The sequence below is a fragment of the Denticeps clupeoides genome, chromosome 7 (genome assembly GCF_900700375.1).
Source record: "Denticeps clupeoides chromosome 7, fDenClu1.1, whole genome shotgun sequence".
NCBI classification, from domain to species: Eukaryota; Metazoa; Chordata; class Actinopteri; order Clupeiformes; family Denticipitidae; genus Denticeps; species Denticeps clupeoides.
This window is the reverse complement of record NC_041713.1, coordinates 20,597,539-20,617,435: the sequence shown is the minus strand read 5'-3', so window position 1 is coordinate 20,617,435 and position 19,897 is coordinate 20,597,539. Positions and strand designations below refer to the sequence as shown.

At 41.7% G+C, this 19,897-nt stretch overlaps 1 protein-coding gene across 3 annotated transcripts in view; it reads right to left on the bottom strand.

Annotated features, from left to right (window-relative positions):
* The window catches only part of elfn2b (extracellular leucine-rich repeat and fibronectin type III domain containing 2b), a 73,858-nt gene that overhangs the window by 37,469 nt on the left and 16,492 nt on the right, over positions 1 to 19,897 (bottom strand). For 2 of the 3 annotated variants that reach the window (XM_028985198.1, XM_028985199.1), the window contains exon 2: positions 15,381 to 15,587. The exons of the other annotated variant lie outside the window; for it this stretch is intronic. The gene's annotated coding sequence lies outside the window, so the exon portion shown is untranslated. The remainder of the gene's footprint in view (positions 1 to 15,380; positions 15,588 to 19,897) is intronic. 3 annotated transcript variants of the gene reach the window in all.

The window sequence follows — 19,897 nt, the reverse complement described above, 5'->3', positions numbered from 1 at the left end:
AAATCCAAAATAAATAATATTGTGATCAAAAAAAAAGAAACACAATGACGTTCACATGAATTCACTGTCCATTTTAAGGTCGAGAGAAGGAATTACAGGGAGCGTGCAGCCTGCCGGAGCGTCTTCAGAGACTCTGCAGAGTGCACCACCTCCTCTGGCTTCTATCGCAACTTCAGCACCTTCACTGGACAGCAAGCAGTCGCAGGGAGTCAAATCCAGACAGATCCAGATTTCAACCTGCCCTTCTGTCAGTCACTTTTCTTCTGTGCAAATGTTCCATATCATTCCAAATATGGCCTTCATTGTAACGGACCATGCTAAACTCACCTCTATTATCATAAACCTTATTAACAGATTTTGGGAGAGTATGATGAATATTTGGTGATGTTACGGGTGGGCTGGACATGGCATGAAGGAGGACGCATTCGCACGATCGCGACAGGGGTTTAATACAAACTTCACAAGACAGGGGAACATCTACACACACAATGACCCGACGGCGAACAGACACGAACAGGATAGTTTTATACAATTATATAAATATACACCAGGTGAACACGATCAGGGAACATTACACAGGACGAACATGAAACTCCGGTCCGGAGTCCGGATACGGAGTCACCCCTGCCGGTCCGGATCATGACAGGTGAATAAACAGAATATATTTGGTGAATAAAAAAAATGAATGAAATGAACACTACTCACCTGATTATTTAGCATTACACGAGATTTGGTATGAGAATTATTAAATTTGCATTGTATAATGGTTTATAAATCATTAAATTATAATGCCGTTTCTTTCAAATATAAAACAACATTTGTTTGAACAGCTAATTAACTTGTATCTAGTACAATTAAATATGTGAAACATTTCCTTCATGCTTTATGTTACAATGCTATATTTTTGTGTGCCTGAGTTGCAAAAAAACAACTTAGTTGGTTACAAGATTTGATAGGGGAGACTTGTGCTGTGCATGTGATGTGTGGCCGTATGCAGACTGTATTACCTTTTATCCAGGTATCTGACCAACTCACCGAAATTACAGACATATCCACGATTGTAATGGGCCGGGTCTCATGATAGAACTGGCAGGTATTGCTGAATTTTAAATATGGTCAGTTTTTCTCCAAAAAATACACACACACACACACACACACACACACACACACACACACACACATACACGCATACGAACACACACAGGCTGATGAGAACACAGAGAGACAGCAGGACCATAGGCTTCCCCATCAGGACAGAAAAGCCCGCAGGAAGGGCACCCAGTATCAGGGCAGTTACTGAAAGATGCATCTGTGACAGACACATCCAGCATCCTCTCATCACCGAAGTCCAATGCACATGTTCCCTCCTGTCTTTTTGACTGTTGTTTCTCAGTTGACAGTTATTATGTCTCCAGTGCTGATCCCATTAGAGAAAAGATGGGTCATTTTACATAAGTTCACATAATTTAATTTATCTATCTATCTATCTGTCTGTCTGTCTGTCTGTCTGTCTGTCTGTCTTTGTTTCTGTAAGCCTGTTGGTCATTCTATCTGTCTGGGTCATGAAGAAGAGGCAAAGAAGAAGCACAATAGCATGACACTGTGAAGGGTTTTAATGGAAACTGTAATTAAAGGGTATGATGGCCAAAATGCAACAGAAAGTACTCAGGTGAGGTCAAACTGAAAGGAAATAGTATAGTGACATACACATGGAACTGTGCACACAGGATGAATGACCATGGGTGGAGGAAAACAGGGGCTTAAATAATGGAGTACATTAGGATAATTAAGTACACATGAGGAGACCTTTAGGTCTGACACAATAATAATCAAAGATATGGTGCACTTGGTGGGCCCGAGGTGTTACAGTACCTTCTCAAAGGCACAGCACCAGGGCACAAGTTCATTTACAGCATTTATCAGACGCCCTTATCCAGAGCGACTTAGTTCAGAGTTAAGATGAAGCTGCACTAAAGAGAAATTCCCAAGGCAGTGGCAGAGCAAATCTAATTAACATTTCATAAATAAATGTACATTCAATAAAACAAATTTACAGTATGAAAAACACTTTTACCAATCACTGAAAACCGAATTTACAAGCAGCGAATCTTACGGAAAGGATAAGTATTTTAAACTGGAAGTTCATGTTTGCCGACTGATTATCTACCGTCAGTGTTACAGTCAGTGTGACAGGATAGCTGTCTACACATAGTGTCAGTGTGTCTTTCACCTGTCTCTGTCATGCCTTCCAGAGCTTCATAAATAACTATACAACTTGGACCTTTTTCTTTGTTTCTATCATCAGTCACCTTCATCAATTCTCAATCTCTTGTCTCTTATTCACTCCTGTCCCACTCTCTCTTTCTCTCTGTATTTCACACACTGCATGTGGTGAACACACACAAATCGCACACAGCGTAATGAACTAAATGTCAGACATGCTTAATTAAAATAAGGTTGTAGCTTCATTAGACAGAAGGTCTGACTGTTTATGCACTTCAAATAGTGGAGAGAACGAGTGACAGAAGGAACAACATTCCGAAGGAAAGCCACTGACACAGAGTGATAGACAGACAGACAGGCAGAGTCAGACAGACAGGCTGATCACAGAGCAAAGGTGGAGGAGTCGTCTTTCCATTCCTCCCCATATTGGAGATGTATAATAGAATGTATTCAATCCCAACTAGCATGATTAGCAATATCATTTTAATCTCTATGGCAACATTTATTTCCCAATTTCAATAAAATAAAAACAAGGAAAACAAAGTGCATTTGAAGTTGTACTATGTGATTGCTTTGAAATTTTATGCAAAACTGTTTAGTGAAAAAAAGGGTAGGATTAGGTCATTTCCCAACTTTCCAACTCCAGTTTGAATATTCATCTTTGCAATAAATCAAGTTTTTATATAGCATGACTAGTTTTATTCTTGTTTTACCCACAAAGTAGTGACATCACAGACAACAAAAAGACCAATTGCATTTTCAAGTGTCATCTGATGGACAAACAAAAATTTTAGTGTTTTAATAGTAGTAATTTGCATGCAAGAAAGTGAAATTGGCCTATTAGAATCCTTGGCCTAGGAACTAGATCTAGTAGTTGACCAACCCTGTTCTAAACAATCAGGCGTACTGATGAAAGATTCAGTACAATCAGAATGTCATTACTTGAGCGTATATATAAACCAGGTAGTCAGATGCCATGTTTTCAATTGTGACAGTTTTCTAATGCAAAGCGAGATTGGGATCTTGCTAACACTGGCTGAAAATGCACAAGTCAGCACTTTTTTGTGGCATAGCTATATCAAGAGACTGTATATGTTTCATGACATTTCAAAATGTTTACTGCGCTGTAGGGTTTGTTCTGCAATTTCTTCCAATAAAAAGAAAAAACGAAGGCAGGCAATGTTACAATATAAAAAACAAAGGCTTTTACAGGATTGTGCATTCAAATGTTTTGGTCAAACACAGAAAACAGAGTGTGGGAAAAATTATGGATCGGGCGCTGCACTCGCCAAAGGCAAACGTCACTCCACGCACATTAAGCTATTTAATCAATCAAGCTATTTAATGGAACCATATCACATGACTCTGACAGCAGGAGGAAGAATAAGGCCTAGTTTACCAGGTTAGAGAAGCCTCAACATATAAAAAATTTGATTTAACAGTGTTGTTGATTTGATTAACAAGGTTATGACTTTATAACTATATGATCTTAAAAATAAATCAGACCTAAATTATGGAGTAGCAGGTAACCGGAATCGGTTCGAATGCCGACCCGCGAAGGTGCCAATGAGGTACTACTGAGCAAAGCACCGTCGCCACATACTGCTCCCCGGGCACCTGTCATGGCTGCCCACTGCTTACCAAGGGTGATGGTTAAAAGCAGAGGACACATTTTGTTGTGTCACGATTTGCTGTGCTGCAGTAACACAATGATACTTCATTTTCACTTTAATTATCTTTATTAAATTTATCAATTTCAGTGTTAATGTACCGAAAGGAGTTTGTCAGTATTCAATGTTAAGTACTACTGTAAACACTGCCAATATCTTTTTTTTTTTAAATGAGTTAACAGTTAAAAATACTTATTCATAATTGACAAGCAGTTAGTTACTGTTTCTGTAATTATTTTCATTTAGTCCTTGGTGTGGTACACAAGACTAATAAGCCCCAGGTTCAAACCCCACTTACTACCTTTGTGTCCGTGAGTAAGTCACTTTACCCTGAGCAAGTCTCCAGGGGGACTGTCCCTGTAACTACTGATTGTAAGCTGCTTTGATAAATGCCGTAAATGTAAAATGTAATTAAAACAGTTACACGGCTTTCACATTTTAAATAGGGTAACGTCTAATTGTAATCTTTCAACATAGACCGTGAAAATCTATGCAGCTTCTGGGTCTGAACCTCAGTAAAATAAATGAATTGTCCCTTCCCACTCAGCTGCATGAACAGCTGCATTGTTTCTAGCTGTGGTGACATTGCAGCATCCAGAAGTTCTCCCACCAGGGTGTCCCAGTTGGTGTCTTGTGCAAAAATCTGCACAGTTCCTTGTTTTTTCCTTTACCCCCCAAGGACGAATAAAAGAGGCAGTTTCCCCACAGGCGAATTATGAACAATATCCTAAAAAAGGCATAATACTACAGTATAAAGGTAAACAGCAATAGGACTAAGGTAGCTGTGCAACACGTGCGCTGAGTATCAGTCCCCCACCACTCCTCATCAGTTTAGTGGCGTATACTGTACCTGTACTATATGTGACTCCTCAGAGTACTGTTCACTGTACATCCATACATTGTACAGTATGCACAAAACGTTCCGCTCTGTTTATATTTTTTTTTCCAGTTGAAAGTTTGTGGAATTAACATTTGAGCTGTTGTTGAGAACTGGTCATAGTTCACGTGACTTACTTTAGCTTTTTGAAATGAAAGAAAAGTACAAATACTGTATGTTAAAGTGAAGTGATTGTCACATGTGATACACAGCAGCACAGCTAGCACATGGTGCAAACAGTGAAATGTGTCCTCTGCATTTAACACATCACCCTGAGTGAGCAGTGGGCAGCCATGACAGGTGACTGGGGAGCAGTGTGTGGGGACGGTGCTTTGCTCAGTTGCACCTCACCTTGTCGGATCGGGATTCGAACCGGCAACCTTCTGATTATGGGGCCGCTTCCTTAACCGCTAGACCACCACTGCCCCTAAATGTTTGACAGATTCGTTTGTTTGTATGTTTGACAGATTTTGACAATTAGTTCAACACTTTTGACGCTAAAGTGTAGACATACAGAATGATTGTTTGGTTGGTCGGACTCTTCAGCATGGGACAAGTTTAGTGTGTTTTGATCAAAATGATATCAACAGGCAGTTTTGAGACATGCACCAATTTGACTGTGAAAAACTGTATTGTGAGAGATATCTGATACGTCATCATTCCTTTTGTATTTTATACAGACTCCAAAATTATATTATTCAAACTAGTTGAACAATTACAAACATACAGCTTTAAAGCAATTTTTATTCCATTTGTATGTAGTTCTGTGAAACGCATGTGCCAAAACAACAGTGCATGAGAGGAACTGAAAGGTATAAAGGGTACAAGGGTAAAATTTGAACTCTTTTATTTCTCCACCTGAGCCCTGCTGCCACAATGACATATTTTACACATGCAGCACCAGCTGGTCACACATCATTTCATAAATCTCAGGTTTTCATCTTATTACCAGCCCATCATAACTTAAAGAACAACATATGGATTGACATTGAGTAAACTTTAGTAAAAGCAAAATGTGTCATGGTATCATCAAGTAAAAAATAAAATGCATGTTTATATATCTCATTTAATATTTTTTTTCCTTTTGATTCTTTGAATGTCCTTTATTCTAGTTGATCCCGTGCAGCATTCTATGATCCTGTGCAGCATTTATGCCCCAACGCATAAGAGAAAAATAATCATAATTACATTGTTTGCTATACAATAGTAAAACAGCAATTAATCATATTTAAATGTATGAATTGAAATGTATTAATCCATTATCTACAGTTTACTTTAAGGACAGTGTCAGCTTCAGGTTCTTTGCATGCCAAAATATGACAAAATAACAATTGTAACCTAGTGGATATTTTAACCCATTAAAATGTTTAAAAAGTCTCTCTTCATAAATTTTTGAAGTGATTGTCATCGTGAAGCACAGCACTCTGCTTTGACTCAACATGAAACGACAGCCCCCCACCCCATGATAAAAGTAATCTGTGTGAACCCGGCACATGCCTTCAACTGAATATTTTGCGAACATGAGAGCGAACGCGGCTGAAAAGGCACACAGCTACCCTCATTTCCAGCGGCACATTTCGCCAGCCCCCCAATTCAATCCATCTCGCATCAACCATTGAGAAACAAGCTCACGCCCTGCACAGTCAGAGTCAGAGACGTCCTCTGCGGAGAGTGCTGACACGGCAATAAACAGGGGGAGGGAAGCCAGGAGTGGGGAGAGCGGATGAGAGAAACGAGGGGTGCGCACGGAGGGGAATCGTTGACAGTGAAATGGAGGGGAGTGAGACACATCGAAAGCGGAAATGGAGAAACAGGAGAGAAGGGAGGGGGCTTTTTTATTTTTCCAATTTTACACACTAACAGAGGGCTGAGTTAGGCGAGTTACCACACACTGACCAGTGGGAAACCGCCGGCAGAGCCGGGCACTAATTAGTGGCATTGACGGACGGCTCAGGCTGGGCTGATCCGTGCAGCGCACCAACACACAGTTTGATGAACGATGCCAGGATGTGGGCTGATCCCGAAAGCTCATTGAAAAAAAAAAAAAAAAAAAACGAAAGTCTCGTCAGAAGGTGCGGCAGGGCCAGAGACAGTAAAGCAGCCTGGAGAACCAGGTTTTTGTTCCATTTCCATCTCGTCTGAAGTCCATATTTTACTGATGTTGAGCTGTAACCCTCACAAAATTCTGCAATAAATGAGTACATCTTTAAACAAAGACAGATAACTGCCACGGAAAATGTAAGTACAGCCTTATGCATTCAAATTCCTAAGTGTTCCAGATTAGGTATCATTGATTAGAACCAATAAGAACATATGTCAGACATCCAGGGCAGGATGTTCTCTTCGCTATTGAGGTGTGCGGTTATTTGATGTAAGTCATTCCGTGGAAATCATGCACAAATGACAGAGTTCAGTTCATTCTGAATTCTTATTAAATAGTCTCATGACTTGAAGCTTATTGAAATGGAGCATTTAGAACAGGCAAGAAAAACAGATGGCCTGACTTGGTCTTCTTAACAGGAGGATAACTTTAGAGACTTCAGAGATTTGTAAACTGGTCTCTACATCGCTGAGCAGCGTGATCCGGACTATCCTACTCACAACTTCTACAAAGACGTTCTCAGTTGGATTATGATCATATGGCTGCATTGGGCATGTACATGAACTTTCAAGAGCTTTTTACTGTAGAGGAGCAGCTTAGCTCAGAATGATCACCAGAGATGGTTGGCTCGCCTTCACATTTCTTAAACATTTATGGGACTATATTGGGGCAGACGAGCAAGAGGTGTTATGTGACGGCAGAAAAGCACAATCTCTGCAAGTTATATGTCAGCATGCTGTATTTTGCCTTCTCTTAGCATTTATAGTCAATAAGGATACATAATGTACAATACAATAATGTCTTTCTAATATTTTATATATATATATATATATATATATATATATGTGTGTGTGTGTGTGTGTGTGTGTGTGTGTGTGTATATATATATATATTGTTATATAGTGGAGGTAGTAGCCTGGTGAGTTACATACTAGCCTATGAACCAGAAGACAACAAGGTTCAAAAGCCTCATTGTTGTGTGCCTAAGCAAGACCCTTAACCCTGAGTGTCTCAAGGGGGACTGTCCCTGTAACTACTGATTGCAAGTCGCTCTGGACAAGTATGTACTCGGTCAGTTCCGCTCTACGTCCTCAGTTAAATGGTTTTTGGATAAAAGGGAATGTTCAGGGTCCAAACTATGCAAATGTTTCTAAAAACGGAGATCCAGGAGACTTTTTCTGGCCTGTCCTACATTGATTTATAGGTCAGACGCATTGTTCCTATACAGGGGGCTGGATAGAACCTGGTGGATATCTAGTCCAGTTCCTGTCAGCATCCATGATGGTTTTCATGCTGAACAACTTTGAATCCATGTAGAAAAAAAACAATCATCACCTCACTGTATTTCTGAGGCGGTATCCTTTAAAGACATCATTGCAAAATAATGACTGTTCATGTTCAGTTGGTTTATAGGACATAAACTGCAGTTTACTAATGGAGAAACAACACTGTGTGTGCACCTTTTGGTATAATTTTGACATAGATGCAACTGACACATGGAATAAAAACATCATATTGAACATGCAGTGGAGATATTATGAATGATATTAATTATGAATTATTTGAGAGCTAAACATTTATTTTTTGCTGACTTTGAGAGTGATTTATGAAACTGGCAAATCTGCTACCATGTGCAGGAAAAGAAGGTAAAACACATGCCTGTACAGGTGACACATAATAATGGCATTTCTTTTTGAAAGTGAAAGTCATTGTGAAACACTGCAGCACAGCGCATGGTGACACAACGAAATGTGTCCTCTGCTTTTAACCCATCACCCTTGGTGAGCAGTGGGCAGCCATGACAGGCGCCCGGGGAGCAGTGTGTGGGGATGGTGCTTTGCTCAGTGGCACCTCAGTGGCACCTTGGCAGATCGGGATTCGGATCGGAACCGGCAACCTTCTGATTACGGGGCCGCTTCCTTAATTGTAAGGCCACCACTGACCCAAGCTTTTGAAAACTTGTGTGTGTGTATGTGTGTGTGTGCGGGTGCGTGTGTGTGTTTAGTTAACATATGCTGTTATTTCTTCAATAAGACCGCCATGGTGTTGTCGTAGATAACGGATTCCTAGTGCTCATGCATGCTTAAGATCACTTTTCCACCTCTTTGCTCTGTGTAGCTGCTTGGATGATTTGTTTACTTTCTTGATTCAATGGGCTCGGTCCTCTGGGGTGATTTCCACTCTTGGCTTCAGAACATCCCGGTGTTGTTATAATTCATTTTTGGCACAGCAAAGCAGGTAATTTGGAAAGCAATATAATAAAAAAAGGATTTTGGAGCTATGTTCCTGGGGATGGTGGTTGCACTTAGAATCCAATGAGGCGTTTTGTTCTGCTTATGGCCTTTTGGAGGGTTAATGGCATGTAATGTACACTTTGTAACGCCACCATCAGTCTCCAGAAGGTATTACAATTCTCATTTTACGTTGTATTTGTTTGTGTATTGTAACAGATTTGAGCTTGACATGACTATTTACTTTCCTGGTGAAGGTGGGTTTATCTCAGTAGGATTTCTTGGCTGGTCATGTCTTTCCATGCCTGTTGCACATCCAGGCATGAACTCATTGAACTCATGTTTTTTATTATTATTAGTTCATTGAGTAAAATTATCTTTCAAAATTTTCCGTTGTTCCCTTGATTTCTTGCAGGACCAAGAATTGAATAATTCTGAATTGTGAAGTACTTCCACACTGCAGACGCTTTCCCCCTGTTTTACATGAACACAATTAGCTTTACTACAGGTATAGCCTCGGCACGGTGGTTGGTGTGGGCCTGGCTCACACGTGATGCAGAAATGGGGTGTTAAGCGATGAATGAGTTGATTGTCGGTGGTTTTGAGAACGCTGTACTGCTATGTTGTGGTGAAGAGTGACCGGAGTAAAGAAACAGCTCTCTGTTTCCTACCAGTTGTCCCCAGTGACCATGAGAACAAGATAAAGGATGCGGGGGGCTAAAATAACAGATCCTCAATCAGACTCTGGACATTCTGGTACGATGATGATGCCTGACTTCTTGTCAATTGCTGCTGGGGAAACAGTGTGTTGTAACTGTCATTTAAAACCATAAAAATACCCATATGAGTCGAATGGATTATATAAATTTAGATAACAATCTGGTTATGCCAGTGTGGTGACTGATAAAAATTTGAGATTTGCGCTGATCTTTTAGGGAAAACGTCTCTTTAAATCATCTCTTTTATTTGTTTTTTTCAGTACAATTTTCCTCTAGAAATGAGATTGCTGGCCGGCATTACAGTTTATGAGGCCTGAAGAACACTGGACTGTGAGATGTTAAAGTGAATAAATGTCCGTTCACAGAACATGTCTGCCCTGGGGTGCGAGACTGTCACCATCCATCGCTAACTTAGCAACAAACCAAATCCCAGTCTGAATCAATACACTCATTATCGGCCCCCATTCTGTTTGATTGCTTTCTGTGTGCCTCAGAGGCTTGCCCACTGTCAAAAATGAGTTCATCCCCCAGAGCTGGTTCATGAACGTTTTAAGATTCTTTGTATGGAACTTAATTAAGGAACCAAAATTAAGGGACCCATAACAAATAGGCTTCCATGAAAGACATGAAACTGGACATCATTGTCTGAACTAAAGCCAACGGCAAGCCAGTGAAAGAGACTGCAGAACCTGGTAAATTCAGGTTCGTGATGTGAAGCTACAGCTACGTGTCCAGAACCAACAGACTTGTAAACTCCCTTGTCCCACACGCTGAGGGGCAGGACGGGGAACAGAAGGACAGAGGAGAAAGGGGAGGAGCAGGAACAATTAGTCTAGCCAAACACAATCAATCATACATTAACGACTGTGCAATAGGACACATGACTGTGCAATTAACACGTGCAATAACTACATATATTGCTATCTCCACCACTGTTTTATTTTTTCACATTTTTGTGTGATCGCTGTTATATCATTTTAATATTTTTAATATATATTTTGTAATTCCCATATTCTTTACATGACTTTATTTTCTGCTACTGCTAGAAACAAGATTTCCTGGAGGATCCTCCCTGAGGAATTAATAAAGTTCTACCTACCTACCTACCTACCTTATGACTGCCTGACAGCTAGGAACACTGGTAAGCTGATTTTCATCTGCATGATTGTGATGAATGCTGCTATTTTTATACTTTTTTACCTGAACAATGAAAAATATATACTATTTAAAAGAACAATACCATTTTGAGACTAAATAGAATCAAGTGCAGGGGTATTATTTCAGGTAATATGCTCGATCTTGCAGAGAATGAAATTCTATTTATCCTGAATAAATTAGTATATCAGTATCTTGAATCATATGATCTGTATCTTGCAGAGTATGTGTAATTACTCAGAATGGAAGCCAGAATATGAACTTTAATGATGTTTTAATGATACCTCCTCATTCGGGATGCACTACATCTTATATTGAGGCACAAAAATACTACCCCAAAATGTCAGGGTGTCAAACGATTGACAAATATTTCTCTCTAAACAAAAGTGAAGCTGAAAAAAGCCTTCAGATTGCTGAGGACTCAGGGTCATGCTGGGGAAGCATCTTAAAGCCTCTGTATTAAAAGCACATTTGATCAGAATCACAATATGATCCAGAATACACAAATTCCCAGCCACATTCGTCTGTAAAGACTCATCATCATCTGCTGAATGCAGAAATACATGTGCATCCTCTCTTTCTCTCTCTCTCTCTCTCTCTCTCTCTCTCTCTCTCTCACACACACACACACACACATGCACACGGCTTAAATCCATATACCCCCTCTGTTCAAATCCTCTTAGAAAACTTAAAACCCTCATTACACACAAATCATGGATTTGTGCAGAGAGAGAATATTCTGTATGTGTGTGTTTGTGTGTGTGAGTGTGGGGATGAATAGGTGAATGAATTAGAAATAAATATGGGCTTTACAGAGCCCCTTTGAGATTGTATGTGTGTGTGCGACCAATCTGACCTGCAGGACCACTGACCAAATTTCACAGCTGCCCGCAAACTACGCAACACCCAGGGGGGTAAAAAATGGATGGCTGCACCGCCAGAGCACACAGACGCACACGCGTTAACACATACACACGAATGCTGTCATCGTCTAACAGGTATCATCCAAACAGCCCTTCTATTCCCGTAAGAGCAGGCCTGGTCCGCCTCCATGTTAGACTCAGGCACGGCTTGAGATGCGAGTGAGGCTGAGGACTTGTTTAAGATTGAATTGAGGGATTAGTGGTGATTTGAGGGCCCGTGGTTCGGGCTGAGACTCGTAATTAGAAACCAGCGTCGAGATTACACCGAATCTGGGCTCAGGTGTATCTCCAAGCGAGAGATTAGCGTACGGCATTCATTCAGTCGTCATTGCCTTATGCACTCGTATACGTCCTGACGTGGGGGTTGCCTAAGAATGATATGATTCTCGCTTTCTATTGTTACTCCAACGCATGCACACACACACACACACCTATGGTGTCAGTCCCCCAGCACTTGTTATTATCACAGAGGGTACAGAAGTAGCTTGTGGCGAATATGAAGGAAATCCTAACTACTGCTGTCAGGCTGTAATAACAGTGGCTGTCAGTTAATAGCAATGTGGGGAACGGCGGCAATGGCATAATACCCGAGTGACGGAGCCGCTATGTTCAGTAGAAACATAAAAGGAGGAGCTGATCCAACTGCATGCATGCACGCACACACTCCCACACGCCCACGCGGCAGTAAAGATTAAATGTCCTCATCACGGTGTGTGTGGCTGTTCGGCACTCCAGCTCTAACCTTTGCTGTCACACGCCGTACAGCTCTTTAGTCCCATGCTGGGACGCAAGGACCAAGCTGAGGCCACCGCACCATCTGCAGCCCCGGCCGATCCCGCCGCTGACCCCGCCCCCGCTGGAGGCCTGTCGGGGCTCTGCTCACTGTCTGCAGCTTTGCTTCGCTATCTTGGTCTTTCCTTCACTGCGGGGAACTTTTCTTTCGTCACGCACCAACTACATTTATTAACCTCTCCAATTTCGCAGGAGCCTCCAGGCTTTGCTTGATGGTTTAGGTAATACGTCTTGTCCAGCACAGATGGATTTTATTTGGAGTTTATTAGACTGCGTATGTAATAAAATATCGTTCCTTAATCAGTTCTGTTAATGGCAAAACACTTTATTTTGACCAAAAGCAACATCGATGTAGAAATGAGCAAAAACATTGACAAAAGTCTACAGATAAATGTGTGTAATGAATAAACACATTTCTGCTTTTGTGAAGGGACTTCACAGAATCAGCCTGACTATCTCCATTTCAGCCAATCGCAGCACATGCATCAGCCAGCATCAGCGATGAGGGAATGAGAGTTGCTCCCCAGAACAAATTCTAAGTGTGCATGTGTCTGTTTCACGTTGACACGACGTTCCTGGACGTCTCCCGGCGCTCTGGTCACAAAGTTTTTTTTTTCTTTTGCTCAGTCTTGTGCTTTTAATCTGTTAGTACTAGTATTTACGTATCCTTGCCATGTCCTGTCCTCATTCTGTCGTTTGTCATTATAACCCTTATTTCATGTGTGAGGGCCCATGTTATTTTAGTAATACACTGTGTTTGTGTCCTTCTGTACCCCACCACTCGTTCCAGACAGGACAACATCCTGTCCTGTTGCCTCGTGTAAATGTGTATTTTCATTTAGTTGGGACCATTGGAAGAGGAATTTGACTTCCCCATCCCTGAGCACATTCTGTGATGCCTTGGTGGTCCTGGGCTAGCCAGGTGCCACACATTTACATGTGTGCTGGGTCTGGATCACCCGAAGGTTCTGCCTGTCAGATTGGGGTGATTAGGCCCCTTTATATGTCAGTCTCTCCAAAACCCCCACATGTCCTGCTTTAACGTTGTTTCCGTTTGCTGTGTGGGTTTCTGTTTAAACTGTGTACCACGCCTTTTTCTTTTCAATTATTAAACATCCACATTTATTAAAGAATGTCGAGCATTTGTGCCTCTCTCCTCTCACGACACATTCATACGTGTCAAAAGTCATTTAATAAAACTTCAGTAACTAGATCGCTTCTGTGCTGCCACTGTTTATTCCAGTGTGCATTGTAGCCTAGAGGGTAACACACTCGCCTATGAACCAGAAGACACAGGTTCAAATCTCATCTACCATTATGTCCCTGAGCAAGACACTGTGTCTCCTGGGAGACTGTCCCTCTAACTACTGATGGTAAGTTGCTCTGGATAAGGGCATCTGATGAATGTAAATGATCATTTTACTTTTTCCACACCTGTGTCCCACATTTCTTTACACTTCTCTACTTTACTGAATTATTATTCTGATTATTATCAGTGTTATTATTGTCTTGTTTTTAATCTGTATTTTGTGCATATCGGTATATATGATCCTGACTGTATATATTGTATATATTGCTCTATATTTTATGTTGTATAATCTTTGTCTGTGTGCTAATGAGACACACACTCATTGTGATGTGTATTTATCACTGCTTTTGTTATAGTTAATGTAATCACAATTATTAAAGTTTTTGGCATAAACCTGTTAGTACTAAAGGATAAAGTATATCCCTAATTCTACTTTTGAAGCCAAAACAATACAGCTCCCACTGTATTTCACTGTATTTCATTATTTGAATCTCACTGATAGCAGCACTGATTCTAGTGGCTTTTCCAGTAACCTTTAAATTGAAATTGTGCAGAAAACACAATGTGTTGACTCAAAACCGTTGTCATGGAAAGTCAGCTAACATCAGGCCTTATTCATGCTCTTGTTTTACTCACTCCGTGAAGAAATTTCTTTAAAAGAATCAGCCTGGCAAAAGTTATGTAGTCTCACGTTATACTTAATAAATTAAATTAAAGACCCTTCTAAGGATTTGTGTTCTCAACTGGATGCTATTGCAAACTTCAAAGTAAGCTTCACTGCCCAGGTCTTGTAGAGTCGGAATCCTGTAGGAATTCCCTCGGCAGGGAAAGTGACACTGGGAAAGTGACACTTCAGGACTTGTTGAGGGTGAAACTGACACTGTTGGACTTGGTCCAGTGATCTGATGTGTAGACTCTTGGCTCTGGCGTGTGAAACATTACCATGTGACCTTGTGTCAGATGCAGCCAACTGGAAGACTGCTACCATTATTAAAAACATTCTCGTACTCTTGCGACAGCAAAAGTCTTTTTTTTAAAGCATTTTACGTGCCATAATGAGCAGTTTTGTCCCACCATTGTGTCCCTGAGCAAGACACCTAATCCTGAGTGTCTCCAGGGGGACAATCACTGCTGGATACCTCAGCACCCTGTGTAGGTTACACTCATGTGAAGCAATCAGTCGGAAGTTGCTTGATCTGCATTGATCCCTATCTTTGTCTGCTACAGAGACTCTGGGGGCTTCTAGGAGCTCTTAGGGGATGTGGGGAGTGGGGTCTCACAGTCACTATATTTCCTGGGGCTGTGACTCCCCTGAGACTACAGCTGTAAAGAACCAATGAACAAAGCTCTTGGAAAGCTGCAAACAGAGTCACATCCTACCTGCTATTTTCCCTCCTGTCTTCCAAATGTTCAAGTTCAGACACCGAACGTGGAGGATGAGGATGTCCTTTGTTTTCCACCTGCTAGAAGGTTTCACGCTGTAGTCCCAGTTGGTCCTTCGTTCGTGGAGGTGCACAGGGCCACGGGAAGAGCCGCTAAAATCCTCACTGAGCGCCTCTGAAGCCAAAGAGGCTTTGGGTAAATGCACTGCAGGAGGAAACATGGAGAGAGAGTGAGAAGTTCAGAGGGCAGGATGTGAACAGCACGGCTGACACACACGACAGGACGATGATGATGGAGAGGAACTCGTGAGACTGAGCCATGGGAAATCTTGGTGTTGGCTGCCTGGCCGATGTAGAAATTTCGCATCGAGGGAAGAGTCTGACTATGAGTAGCAATCTATCACCGGCACAAATGAGAGGAAGGAGGATGGGAGCGGAATGGATGGGAAGATGGACTGGAGAAAAAAGCACAATAAAAAAAAAAAACGAGCTTGTAGTCTGCAATGTAAGTTATAAGTCATAATTAATCTTAGCAGGGTCGTCGATTTTATCCACGCCATTTGTCGTCTTGGAGCCCCACCCCTAACACATTACAGTCTGTAAAGATTGGCAGCGGGGAATCATTTTTGACTGAATCAATACCGGAGGTGTCTACAGCAGACGGGAAAAGGCGCTGCAGTTTTAAGCAAGAAGGTGAGGAAGAGTATGGTGGACATGCAAGTGTAAGGAAGGATCAGGCTGTGTGGGAGTTTTTTGCGTTGAAGACTCTGTTGTCCCTGGCAACAGTCCCCCTCTCTTCGTGTCCTCACTCCTCCACTTTATCGTTCTATCTCCCTCTCCGCTCCCTCGTTGTTTCCATCCTAACTACGGCCTTCTCCATTTCCGTATGCAGATGCAGAAAGAGTTCGCATGAAACGCAGAACATTAAACAGAGCGACCGTTCTCAGTGCGGACTGTGGATTACGAGACTACGCTGCTTCAAATGCGATAAAAGGCCGTCGCAGTTCTGATGATGTAAGCCTGAGGCGTTACTGAATGATGACGGCCGCGCTGGAACTGCAACTAACCTGGACCGAAGCAGCTCTTCATCGGCCGAGTCAAACCAATTGTTCATGCTGAAATACGAATAATCTAACCACAAATTTCATTTGTGTCATGTATTGGACTTTTAGTTAAAATGCTCCCTCTTGGCCTTCCACGAGGATATCCTGTAAAGCACCTCTAAGGCATGAAGTGCTATGAAAAATGGGTCCTAAAGCACATTAGGCTCATAAATCAATATTTGAATGCTTGCAGGGATAACAGGTCAAACTATGGATGCTGCAGCGCCTCCATACCAGGGGACATTTAACATGCACGTGGATTAAGGACTTTTTAACATGGACACATCGCTCTTCTTCCCTGACACACAGCTCTCCTTAAGGCTCCTCTATTCTACCCACTATACAAACACCCATCCCCAACACAAACTGCATCCCAGCGAAAAGGAAGGAAGTGGGACTGATGGAAAATGGTGATGAATCAGCCAACAGAGAGGAGCCCCTGAAATAACATGAATGCTGGACATGATGATAACTAATAAAAAATGTCCTGTAATATTTTTTGATGAATAAAAACAAGACTCTGTATGTTTTACAGGATAAAAACTAGACTTAATGTCTCTTCGTTTTTGTTGACGAAAACAAGACGAGACATTATTTGCTCTCAATTTAACAATATTATAATAAAAAGATAACCTTGTCTTAACTATGTAATGGGCTTGACTAAAAGAAAATGTTGCTTTTGTCTGTTATTGTACAAGGTGCTTGTACAATATTGACTGGGTTAAATAGAATTGCATTACTTACAAGAAAAAAAAGAAACTGAAATACAATTTTCATTGACAAAAAGTAGACTAAAATATTGATGTATAATTCGCTCTTAGTCGACTAAAACTTGACATCTGTCCAATTAAGACTTGGAAGGAAAGTGGACATCACAAAACCTGGCAGTGGTGGCCTAGCAGGTAACGAATCAGACCCGTAATTAGAATGATCCTTTTTCTTCTACACTTGTGCCAGTGCTGGAGCTGGAGTTTGAAACCAGTGAGTATTGTTCCACTGATTCAGAGCCTTAAGTTCCAGGTCAGAAATCCTTCTCTTTTTTGGCCACCGACACCATTTTCAATGCTGGATTCCAAACTGGGAACCACCACCAAAGTAGTAGAAAACCTGACATGTTTGAAGGTGTAGAAAAGCAGGCAGACAGATATGACTCTTGAGCAAGTTCCAGAGTGAAGGTGCAAGTCAGAGTGAAAAGGGAAGCACATAAAGAAATGCACCCATCATCATGCATAGTCCCCACTGTACAAGTCTGTTGAGAGAGTGATCTGAGTTTTTGTCCTGATGGCACAGGCAGATCTCAAGATGACAATGACCGGGTTCATATCATTCTCTAGTTGTGAAAGAATGATTCATGAAGCATGAGTCGTAATTTCCACATGTTTATTGGCCACCCAATCTGAGTCCCAATCTGAACCCAATTCTGAAGATTCCTATGTGTGTATGTTTACATATGCCACACTGAACCCATCTTTTTATCATTTCATTCATTTTGCTTAACGGAGTGCCATGTGAATAAACCATTATTATTTTTTGAATGCACTATATGTGGGATCCACCCATCACAACCCTACACTGTCATGCAGTCAGGCTGATTTAAATCAGCAAAAAGTTGGCATCTTGTTAAAATAGAAGGAGGGATGGAGGGGAGCAAACCACAAACGACAAACAACGAGATGCCCAGAACGCAAGCCTGAGCCAAAATTCATGAAAATATGATATATGAAACTACACAGTAGTAATGAGAGTAAATGCTGTCATAGCTGTTAAATTGTCTGCCATTGTCTACTTTTAGAGGCTTCTAGCCCTGTGTGTATTCTTTAAATTATGCCCATGCAATTTCAGAGTTGAGAAGGTACACTTAACAGAGGCCCTTGTCCAGAGCGACTTACAATCAGTAGTTACAAGGACAGTCCCCCTGGTGACACTCAGGGTTAAGTGTCTTGTTCAGGGACACAATGGTAGTAAGTGGGGTTTGAAGCTGTGACTTTGTGAACTTTTGGATTGTGCGAGTGTCTTACCCACCTAACCGCCTACTGTAACAAATGCATTTCATAAGCAAGGGGGAAGGCAGAAACTTAAGGGTCATAGCAGAGCTCAGGAGATGAGCGTTGTTGACAGCATCCTGAATGAGTCCTCAGGGGCACAATCGGCCAATGCGCTCTTCATTTCAAGCTGCTGCACGCCGATACCTGGCCTTTCCCAAAGACTTTGTGGCTGAAAACAGATTAAAGGGCTGCATACAAATGCTGGCCGGGTTTGTAGCAAAGCACCGTGACTCTCCATCGTGGCAGCTGCCACAGTGGCCTCAAGAACAAAGCTTCACAGAGGTGGTGAATCATGCAAAGTGCATGCATCTTTAGCAGAGACGGATGTCATTTGACACACAGCGTGTGAGGATTGTCACGTCTCCATCAGGGGTGCAGGGTCAGTTACAAAAGAGAAACTGAGTTGCATAGAACTATCGATCAACCCACGAACAGACACCATAACCAAATTATTAGCACCATCAATGTGCAGCGGTTAAAAGCCAAATGCAACAAACAAAATAATCTCATTAAGAGCCCAGAAATAGCCGTTGTTGTCATGCCAGTCTTGTCTTTTGAATGTTGCCGATGCTAAGGATGGTACACAGGGAACTAAATTAAAATGAATCATCTGACGACGGTGGCCGAGAATTGCAAATCGAATTGACATTTTATTTTAAATATGTGCATTTAATAACAGATGCAAAACCCATTTACCAATCACTGAAACAAATTTACAAGCAGCATTGGTTTCTCCAGGTAGCCGGGGGAGTGGTTGTCTGTTGCAATGCCTGTTGACAGTTGTTTTAGTGTGCTGGTGATCTCCACCAACTGGAATTTAAGTATCAACACCAGTGCTAATTGGAAGCGTAATGGATACAAAATACAAAGTATCGATATATATCTGAAAATCTATTTTTTGACAACCTTAAAATCTGCCAATCCAATAATCAAGAGACACAAGAACCACAAACAGCAGACATGTGGGACGTTAGAAGGCTGCATTAGCATGTGGACGCCCCATTGTGATGTTGCGGTACATCGCATACTACGGTGCTTTCTGCACTTATAGATGAATCAACTGAAAGATATCTACTCATCCTGCCATTAACATCAGCTCAAGCTCACACACTGCACCATTCAGTGCTCAAAGAAGCAGCTAATTGGCTGTTATTGACCAATTACACACGTCCGCACGCACCCGCACAGAGGAGCAGACCAACATGTTACAGTCAAACACCCCGGCTGCAAAAAATTCCTGAATGTTTTCCCGATTTTTCGCCTCCCAGGTCAGAACTGTGACCTTTACAGATGCCTCGGCTTTTCCGCTCCCGCCCTCGATGTCACGCCGCGCTCTCCTTGTTTGTGGCCCTCAGCAGGAAAGCCAG